The following is a 10,226-nucleotide window of genomic DNA, read 5'->3' as shown; positions in this document are numbered from 1 at the left end:
TTTACTTATTGGGTGGCCCCTATCAAATAAGTAACTAAAAAAGTCACTAACGTACCTCTCCTCTCCTTATCAGTCGAGCCCCCTAAAGGGTCCTTATCAGTCGAGTCACTAACGTACCTCTCCTCTCCTCCATTGATCCTACTCATGAAGCTTGCTAAGGAGCTCAACTTTCATAGAGCAAGTCAAAAACCTCAAATTTGAAAAATGGGATTGTTCTTTTCTTTTCTTTTTTTCCAGAAAAAATAGGTATAGTTTGTATTAAAATTGGTTGTAGTTAAACCATGGAACAAATTAAGATCAAAGGAAGATATGTTATCTATCTTAGATATTTTAGAATATCTTAAAAATTCAAAATTGCTAGAAGCTAGTTATTTGAATTGTGTCATATTCATCCTATATCTAAAATTATAGCTAGTATTTTGCTTAATGAATTGATTTAACAAAAACATTACTTTGCAAAACTATACGTGGACCCTTTTTTATGAGTCTTTCCTTTACATGCTTCGTACTTGATACTAACCTAGGAAATTTGATTGGTTAAGCATATCTCTGTGTTGCCTCTAACTTAGGAAATTTGATTGGTTGAGCATATATCTATGCTAACTCCCATACTTGGTGCTTGTTGCATAATGAATTATAACTATATTACTTAATGAATTGATTTAACAAAAACATCACTTTGCAAAACAATACATGGACCTATTTTCCATGAAAGTATTTCCCTCTATGTGCTTCATACTTGATACTAACTTAGGAAATTTGATGGGCTAAGCACATCTCTATGTTGCCTCCCATGCTTGGTGTTGGTTGCATAGTGTCTTCTTTCACCTTCATTTCTTCATTCTTAAATAATCTCACACATTGGAATGGGAAGGGCAACGACCAAGGTTTGTCACTCATTCTCCAATGGAATTCCAACAAAAAAATATCATCCATTCTCCAATTTCATGACTCTATGCCAATTTGTTTTTTAATAATTCATATAATTTAAAAAATAAATAAATTCATTTTCTTTTTCCTATCTATTTCCAAAATACAATTGGCGCCAATAGATTGTCAATTTATACTTGCACCCTTCCCATTTGCGCACATAGAGAGACAAAATAAAACTCATTGCAATATTTGAAATTAATTTAAATATCATTTCATTGCAATATTTTAATATCAATGCATTTCAATATCATGGTGTACTGTCACACGTGGCAGGGACTCATAGGGACTTAGGGTGTATTCAATATCCTATAGCATTGTAAATATTGTTTTCTGTAGACAAGATGAGTTAGAGGTATTTCTAGTCGATGGACGAGACAAGAGTTAGAGGTTGACGAGCTGTCACCTTAGTCAGAAAAATGGTATTTCCGGCCGATGGATGGTACAATTGTTGGAGGTTGACGAGCTGTCATCTCAGTTAGTAAAGTGGAAAATCCGTCTCCCGGGTTTCCAAAAAGTGGTACGAAAATAGGACGCCCACTTCAAGAGGATGATCAATATTCTTTTATCATTATTTGGTATTTGGTGCCTTTCATTAAAGTCGTGGCCTAATTCTGATGAGATTTTGATAAAATTTGACAAGGATTTTTGTAAATTTAGGTTACAGTTGTCAAACTTCAAGATTTTGAGTGTCTCAAAATTTGTTGATGGTGCTGAATCTATTTCCACCATCAAAAATATGATTTGAACACTACTATTACAAATTTTTTTGAAAAAAAATTAATCAAAAATATGATCTAAACACTACTATTACAATTTTTTTTTTTAAATTAACCAAATTCCGACAACTTTTGACCACCTGGCCTCAAGCCCTTTTTAAAGCAAAAGCGGAAAGGCGACACGCCAGGAATAAAGAAGAAGCGCAAAGGCGACTCACCATGAAAGGCGACTCGCCATCAGGGATGGAATTTGACGGGCATTTTGCCCGTCATAAGGCCTTTTGAACGTATTTGATGGTTAGAAAATTTTGAAGCCCGTTTTTAAAAATGTGTTTGGAACCGTTCAAAACGTATTTTTGATGGTTAATATTTTGCTGAAAACGTCATTAATACCCATTCAAGAAAGCGGAAGCTAAGGTAGTAGACTGAGTTGCCAGGCGCTTGTTTTCCTGGATATGGCCACGTGTCCGGCCTTCAACAAGCCATCCTGTCTCTAGCAACATTGGTATGTCTTTGTCATGGTCCTGGTGTAAGTGATAATTCTTATTTGTGGATAATTTTGCACTTCAAATTAAGTTCGCAGCAATGAAATTTTGAAATCCTGGGAAAGGCATCCAGGAAAACCTAAAGTAAATCCGACCTTGCTTTTATCTTTGATTCTGCACATTACATTATTTTGTTAGCCAAATCGCAGAACGGACTTTCGGTGGATGTTTGGTTGCCGATTCTCTACCATTTCTGAGGGTGTAAACTCCGAGTTGAGTCAAATAAATGATTTGCTGCCCGACTGTTAATTTAGTGGATCACTTGCAAATTTAAAGGTGGTTTGTTTTGTCGAGAAAGCCACCCTCTGGAATCATCTTCAATTTTATGGGAAGTGAATTCCAAGAGAGGCAATGCACTACCAACAATAGCACCAATGACGGGTTTTAAAAAATCTTTCCTCTGTTGTAAGGAATGGATACTTCCGAGGAGAACTACTTCAGAGACCCGGGGATAATTTTCAAGAGGTCATTGCAAAATGCATTGAGGTTTAGGGGAGGAAGGCGAGTGTGAGGCATGTGTCGGCCTTTACTTGAGAGGTCAGACTTTTTCAAGTCATGGGAATAGAACCTGTTACATCCATTGGAAGGCCAATGACAAAACCTCAAGGGAAAAAGGTAAGAGTAAGTCTAACTAGATGTGAGCCTGGACAGATAAAGAAGGTTAGCTCTGAATTTACGGTCGGAGATAACATCCCTGTGATTAATTACAATAAGTTTTGGTGTTCTAAACGGGCAGACTCACATTTTATATATATATATATATATATATATATATATATATATATATATATATATATATATATATATATATATATATATATATATATATATATATATTTACTAGATAAATACAACTTTACAATGGCCCATGTAAACAATCCATCTCAGCAATTCATTGAAAAAAAAATCAATTGGGTGTTTTTTCTTTTTCTTTTTTCTGTAAATTGTGTATCTTGGGTAAGATGAATGCCATTTATTTGAATATTGGTATTTGCAAGTAGTAATGAATAATTGATTGTGCGGCCATGCATTTGAAGCAATATTTTCATGCTTGTGCTGCTAGGAAAGATTTGGAGCATAACACTATTTTTTAATACATTTAAACTAAAATATTTATATAAATAATGATGATAATTAGTGTTTTTTAATTAGTATTATAAGATTTATTTCATTTGAAAATTTTAATATTTATATTAAAAAAATATGATTATAAATGAATTTATTATAAGAGAATTTATTTTCTTTTAAACTGTAGATAAAAAAAACTTATTTTAATTTACATACAAAATAGTCTTTTTCACCATGTTATACAGTTTCAAGCAAGATTATGATTTTTTGTTATTTAAAATAAATTTTGAATGTATAAGTAGATTTGACACTCTACAAATTAAAAATCCTGCCATATTTTGATTAAAATTAACCAAAAAAAAAAATTTCATGGACAAGAAATAATTTAATTTTTAATAATTAGCATCCCAACATATTTAGCTATACTTCCCTAAATTAAATAATCAATAAAAAACATACATCAATGAAATGAGATATTTTTTTAATATTGTATTTGAATAATGATTTTTTCATTTAATAAATTTGTTTTGATGTAAATACTATTTTTTTGTTAAAATGTATATTTTAAAACAATGAGGATTTCTTTCTTTTCTAAAATATTTGTGAGCAAACCGCTCTCCAATATAGTAGAGATGTTGTAATTTCTTTTATAACATTTGACTCAATCAAAATAAAATTAGAAAAATAAATCAATTAAATTAAAAAAAATAAAATTATAATGATAATAATAATTATAATGATAATTATAATTAATAATTAAACTAACTTAGATCCATCTTAAATGTGGAACTACCAAGTGGTCAGAAAGATCAAATCTTAAAAATCTCTTATTAAAATATTTGAAAGGAAAATAATTCAATTATAAAAACTTAAACTTAATTTATAAAAAAAGTTTAAGTAGAATGTTACTTAATTTAACTTAGTCACATTATACTTAATTGAAATTTGAGTATATTATAGAGTGCACCTTGCTTTGTTTAGGTGCAAACAAGAGTAAACAAAACTTTTCAAACCTTATCTCCCCGTCATTTTAAAAAGTAAATATTTTATTTTAATCCCAAACCTATTAAACATAGATAAGGATTAAAAATATAAAGAATCCAAAGCATAAACATGTTTATGACAAAACAAAATTGAACTCCAACCTGATATATTTTTATCCAGTATAATTAAGGTCAAAGTATTGCATTTTATGTCAAATTAATCTTAAAAGAATAAAGTTCTATAATATTGAAGGCCCCACTACACCACCTATTGGAGAATGAGATGTTTATTATATTTTTTGTCTATTTGCATTTCATATGCCTAGGTGTCCCACATCTTGCCAACATTTTTAAAAATGCAGTAAAAGATGTGACACGTTTAGATTGGAGCATTTTTCTACTATGGCATATCATCGTTCCCTTTATGTTTCTCAAGATGAATTTAAATATGAGGAGATTCTTTTGCACTTATATCCAATCTCCATCTTTATTTGGATTTAATGCATAGCTTCCATGCAACTTGACTCATTTCAATGAAATTTAGAGACTTGTAAGTTGTGACATCAGTGTGAAACAACTAATAATTTGTTGTAAAATGAATTTCTCTTATTAGATGGATATGAAAATGGACGTTGGTGGTATGTTCTTGTGCCCTTTTAGGGTGTCATATATTTATGTTTTCTATCAAACCTTATATTAGATAATGTCAAAAATTATCTCCTAATTTTAATGGAACTTAGTTTTATAGGGAATCTAAACTTTCTAGTGGTATAATATAAATTATTGTTTTTAAATGACACTTTAAAGATATGCAACGGATAACCATCAAGTACTCTACCTAGGATTGATTATATACTTTCAATAAGAAAAATAAACATGTTTCAAATGTTCAATATTTTTTGTTGAAATCTCCACAATTGTAGTTGTCAAAGTATTATAATTTAAATATAGTTATTTTTTAGTTGATATGTCTACAAGTTATATTAAAGGGTATAGTCTCTAAATAATACACCAAGGTGAAAATTATTTTGAATTTTAAAATAAATTATTTTGTCTAAAAAATAAACTAACTAGTTAGTTAGAGTGAGTTTTTTATTATTTTGTTTAATGTTACTTTAATACACAATGGTTTTTTGTTTATATATATTGATTTTACTACAATTTGGTGATAAATAGAAAAGGATTTGATGAGAGCACTTTTACCACATTTAATACTTATAAGTGTTTGTTCTCTAAGAATGTAATAGTGGAGGAGTCATAACATAATCCTATGACATGATGTTAAGATATCTAGAATGTCCATTTATTATAATTTTAGTCTTTTAATTTTTAAAATGTTCAAATACTATGCATTCATTGTTGTTAACATTAGTGTATATCTCATTATCCAAAGCAATGCTAAATAATAACATAAACCATATTGATTAATCTACTTTTGACTTGCTATTGATAACAATCAATAGCTTTGCTATGTTGGTATATGACCTATAAGATATCCTTAGTTATATCTCATATATACAAACTCTATGGCATGTCCATGCCAAGGACAATTGATTTCAAGTTTCAAACACTTTATTGTGAAGGTTCCATGCAATTTCAAACCAAGATTTGAGATTTAATAAGTCATTTGTGTGATATGGGCATTTTTTTTCCTCATGATAAATATGTGAAAATTTAACATAATTATGTTATTGAAAAGTAACTTTATAATCAAACATTTATTAGTGAAAAGTTAATTTATTGTAATAACATTACTCTTGAAGGGCAAAATTTTAAACATAACGTTTTTTGATGGGCAACATAAGAACCCAAAAAATAAAAATAAAAATTATAGGATGATAAAGAAAAATCCAAATTTCAACTCTGCTCGCCACGATTAAAGAAGAAGCCCAAAGGTGACTCATCATGAAAGGCGACGGCGATTCCTATTTCCACCACAGAATTTTAATCAATGCACTCTGACATGTGCGGGATAAGGAAATATAACGCTCGCACTCCTTCAGACATGATTCAGACATGACGGGGCGCGTTATATTTCCTTATCCCCGCACATGTCAGAGTGCATTGATTAAAATTTTGAGGTGGAAATAGGAATTTCCAAAGGCTACAGGTGAGCACCTCACTTTTTACGGCATCTGTCCCTACGACATTACACCTGGAGGCAGGTTGATCTTGTCGAGGAGTAGCGTGGAGAATGCAAAGTAACGTTTTGAGGGGCATCACACGCAACTGCTGCCATGAATTAATTAGGGCAAATCTTCAGTGATCTCACGCAATTGTCAGGGGTGGATTGCCTGGACGGAGTGAGGAATATGGCAGGACAGGAACTTAATGCCATTAAATGGCGACTCCAAAAGAGGAGAGCGGGAAAGCAATGCTCCCATATTCATAATGCTGGACTCACTGTAGCATTTAAGTTGCAACTCCGAGGCGGAATTATGCGGAAGGTGGGTCTATGAGGCCCTGTTGTAAATCCTTGAACGAGTAAGCGACTTATTATGGCGACAAACGCCCCGGCTTCCCCTGCTGCTTCCCCTGCACAGGAACAGGGGAGAATGAGGAGGCTGCTGGAACGATTAACGGGAGAATGAGGAGGCTGCTGGAACGATTAACGGAGGCCGAGGAGGCTGCTGGAACGATTAACGGAGGCCGTGGAGGCTTCCCTTGCGCAGGAAGAGGAGGGAATGAAGAGGGTGTTGGAACGATTAATGGAAGCTGTGGAGAATAGGTCGACCCTCTTAAATCACAGAAGTGAGTTGGAGGATGAGGAGAGAGAGGCGCAACTGGCGCTCTTGGATAAAAAATGCGAGCTGTTACAAAGCAAATTTGAGGAGCTACTGGCAATCTCGGAGGTAAAAGTGGCTGCTCTGGATATTAGTATGAACAGACTGGAAGCAACTTTTGGAGCTGGACCGTCAGTGTCGAGCTAAATCATTTGTCCATTTTTCTCTCTGTTAATGTACTGCAAATATATAGCTAAATCATTTGCCCATTTTGCTCTGTGTTAGCCCACTGCGAATATATTGTGTTACTAGGAGTCTTTGCAAGGTTGCAAATATATTTTGTCACTAAAGTCTTTTATAAGGTCTCTAGCAGGTACCAGTATAGAGCAATAATAATAGATAGAAAAATGCATAGTTGCAGGAAAGAAATTTTCTGCTAGGTATGCCTTATCAGATATCTCTGAGATAGTTGAACTATGTAAAAGTTATGGCATTATGCTTTTTAATGCAAATCACTACCCGTTTTATTATATAGATATAAGCTATGCAAATCTAATTGCTCTTACTGATCTAAGAGAAAATGCTGCTAAGAACGTTTTAATATCATTCAATAGCAAATTTTAGTAGGATTTGACTGGAATGCATCAATGAATGTATAGCCTTGATGAAGGCATAGCGATGTTCATAGGCCATCCAATGTTGTCAGGCTTTCATAAGTTTAGAAGATGTGGATCATGGTGAACTGCTGCTGCATTAATTTTACAGTGAGGGATCTCCTTGGTTTTGGTTTCGTTAATTTCAGCGAGGGATACCCTTGGTTGTGGTTTTGTTAATTTCAGTGAGGGATACCCTTGGTTCTGGTTGAGTTAAAATCACAGTGAGAGATATCGTCGGGTCTGGTAGCTTAACTTTAGCTAAATCTTGCAATAAAGAAATGCTTACCATGTCAGACATCAGAACCTTCCATTTATGAGCTAACTGGTATAAATACAGAACATTTTCTAAAGAGGTTTTTTTTGGTTGCACGCCTTTCGCCAGCCTCTTTATGTAGTGATGTTTTTACATGCCAGTGATGGTATCTCCAAGTACTTGAAGCGCTATTTTATGTATTAAATGATTTGGGATACTGGAAAAACCAATCGCTGCAAAATACACAAACACTTCCCACCAAATGTAAGGCATAATCAAAATTAGCTATGACGTCACAAGCATAAGCATAAAAGCATGATCATAAACTTACAAACTATGGGAAAAAAAAGGGAGGTCTGGGCGAAAGTCATGGATACTCTTGTAGGTCTGTATTCAAACCCATAAACTTCATGTTTAGATGATATATTGCTGAGAAATGTAATCTGAACAATATTGGTTTGAAAAATAACTTGCAAATTACCAACAAAAGGCGAGAAGTATATATTCTTTATTTTTTGACTTCTCTTCTTTACTTTTCCAGAACTTTAGATTGGGTCTTTGTGACAATGGAATTTTGCTGTCATTTCGGTAGTATGCTTCAGCCTTGGTAGTAAGTAGTCATTTAAAACTGTATTGCAAGCATCCTTATGGAGTTGATTGGTCGTGCCTTTGACAAATCAAGTCACATAACAAGTTTGAATCTTATCTTAATATTGCCAAAAGAAGTCTTTCATCTCTGTTCTTTGAGAAACTTAACAATTATGATATCATTGCCAGGTTCCTTTGGGAACATAACAAACCCCCTGCAGCGTGTTAAGTCATCCATGTCCAAAGTCCTTGATTTTGAGAAAGCTGCCACATTAAATTTGTTGGAAATGCTATCCCGTTTTTGCTTAAGTAACCTAACTAGTCTAAAAGAGTTTTCACCCTGACTGCTTTGATTTCAAATACTTACCTGACTTGTTCGGACAGTCGAAACAGTACACAAAATTGATAATACATTATGCAAAAGTAAAGTATACACCAGTGGTTGTGACAGGCTCAAACAATCCTTAAAGTTATATTCTGTTAGATGAAGTGCCATTAGCCAATGTGGACAAATTTATATGCTCTGTTCGATGAAGTGCTATTAGACAGTGTGGACAAAAGGTTAAAGGAAAAAACTAAGCCCTAGCAGATATGAGAGGCAATGTGGACAAAAGGTTAAAGGAAGAAATTAATTAAACATTTATTTCGTGATATATTTTGAATTATTAAAATTTTAAAAAGTCATAAAAATAAATTAAATTATAATTTTATTTGATAGGAAAAAAACGAGTTAAAGATATATGAATATTAGTGGGTAACGAGATTCTAATTAGAGAGATTCATTTCATTTTCACTGTGGGAATTTTTAACTTGCAAATATGTTTTATTCTATGTTGCATGAGTTTTGGGAACGTTGGGAACTTGGGTACGGGTGTCAGGAAAGAGTAGAGATTTCCCCAAAATTTACAGGAAACGGCTAATCAGTTGTGGTAATATCATATAATAAAAAAATTAAAAATAATTTTTTTTAATTATATAATTTATATAATAATCAAATTAATATTGAATGAAAATATTTAAATATATAAATAATAAATATATAATCTCTCTTATATATAAATATATTTTTGGGTGTCTCTCTCCCTTTTATATATATAAAATATTAAAATGTTAAGTTCATTATGATACATGACGAGTTTTTGAAACAATCTCTTTAAAAATACAAAGGAACAATTTTACATATGTTTTTCTAGCTATTCTCAAGAGAAAAAGGTAAAGAAACTCTAATGTTTAAGCATTGACTGCCACATACAATGTGCACACACAATCTTCTGCCATATATATAAATAAAAAACAAAAGAAATATTCATCAGCATGACATCCTAGATATCGCCCTTACATTGAGGTGCCACACACTTCTTTAACCCGTCAAGAGATTGCTCCACTTTCTCAATTAAGGATATCAGTGTTAAGGAAGTCTTTGGCCATTTTCTTGGGAAGGTTTCAACTTAGGCTCATGTTTTGTAGGCAGTTCAGGGTATTTCTCTACAAGTTTTGTATTCCGCAACCCCAGGGAAGGCAAGAACTCCAAAAAAAAGTGTTCAAAGCTCCTGAAACTTTCCCAAGCTCCCATTGCAGCCCCTGCTGAAAAGGGAATGTTCCCATACAGTTCCAAAGCTCCCAGGAAGTGGGAACCATTGGAACGGGTTTCCCAACTCTTAGGAGCGATACCTGTGAAGTTTTATTACAATACCAAATCACAACTCATATTCATATAGCATTTTCTTTTAATCAATTTTATTAAAAAAACATAAATGACAT

The 10,226-nt window shown here is 32.8% G+C and overlaps 1 long non-coding RNA gene across 1 annotated transcript; it reads left to right on the top strand.

The window, feature by feature from the left end:
• The first annotated feature begins 6,441 nt into the window (after positions 1 to 6,441).
• On the top strand, positions 6,442 to 7,498 carry LOC149145687 (uncharacterized). Its single transcript, XR_016264374.1, has 2 exons — positions 6,442 to 6,808; positions 6,841 to 7,498. It is a non-coding gene; the product is annotated as an uncharacterized LOC149145687 (long non-coding RNA).
• Positions 7,499 to 10,226: the final 2,728 nt, after the last annotated feature.

Source organism: Pinus tabuliformis, chromosome X, assembly GCF_031772625.1.
Source record: "Pinus tabuliformis cultivar Carrire ecotype Pingquan chromosome X, CPIR1, whole genome shotgun sequence".
Classification (NCBI taxonomy): domain Eukaryota; kingdom Viridiplantae; phylum Streptophyta; class Pinopsida; order Pinales; family Pinaceae; genus Pinus; species Pinus tabuliformis.
This window is presented reverse-complemented; position numbering and strand designations above follow the sequence as displayed.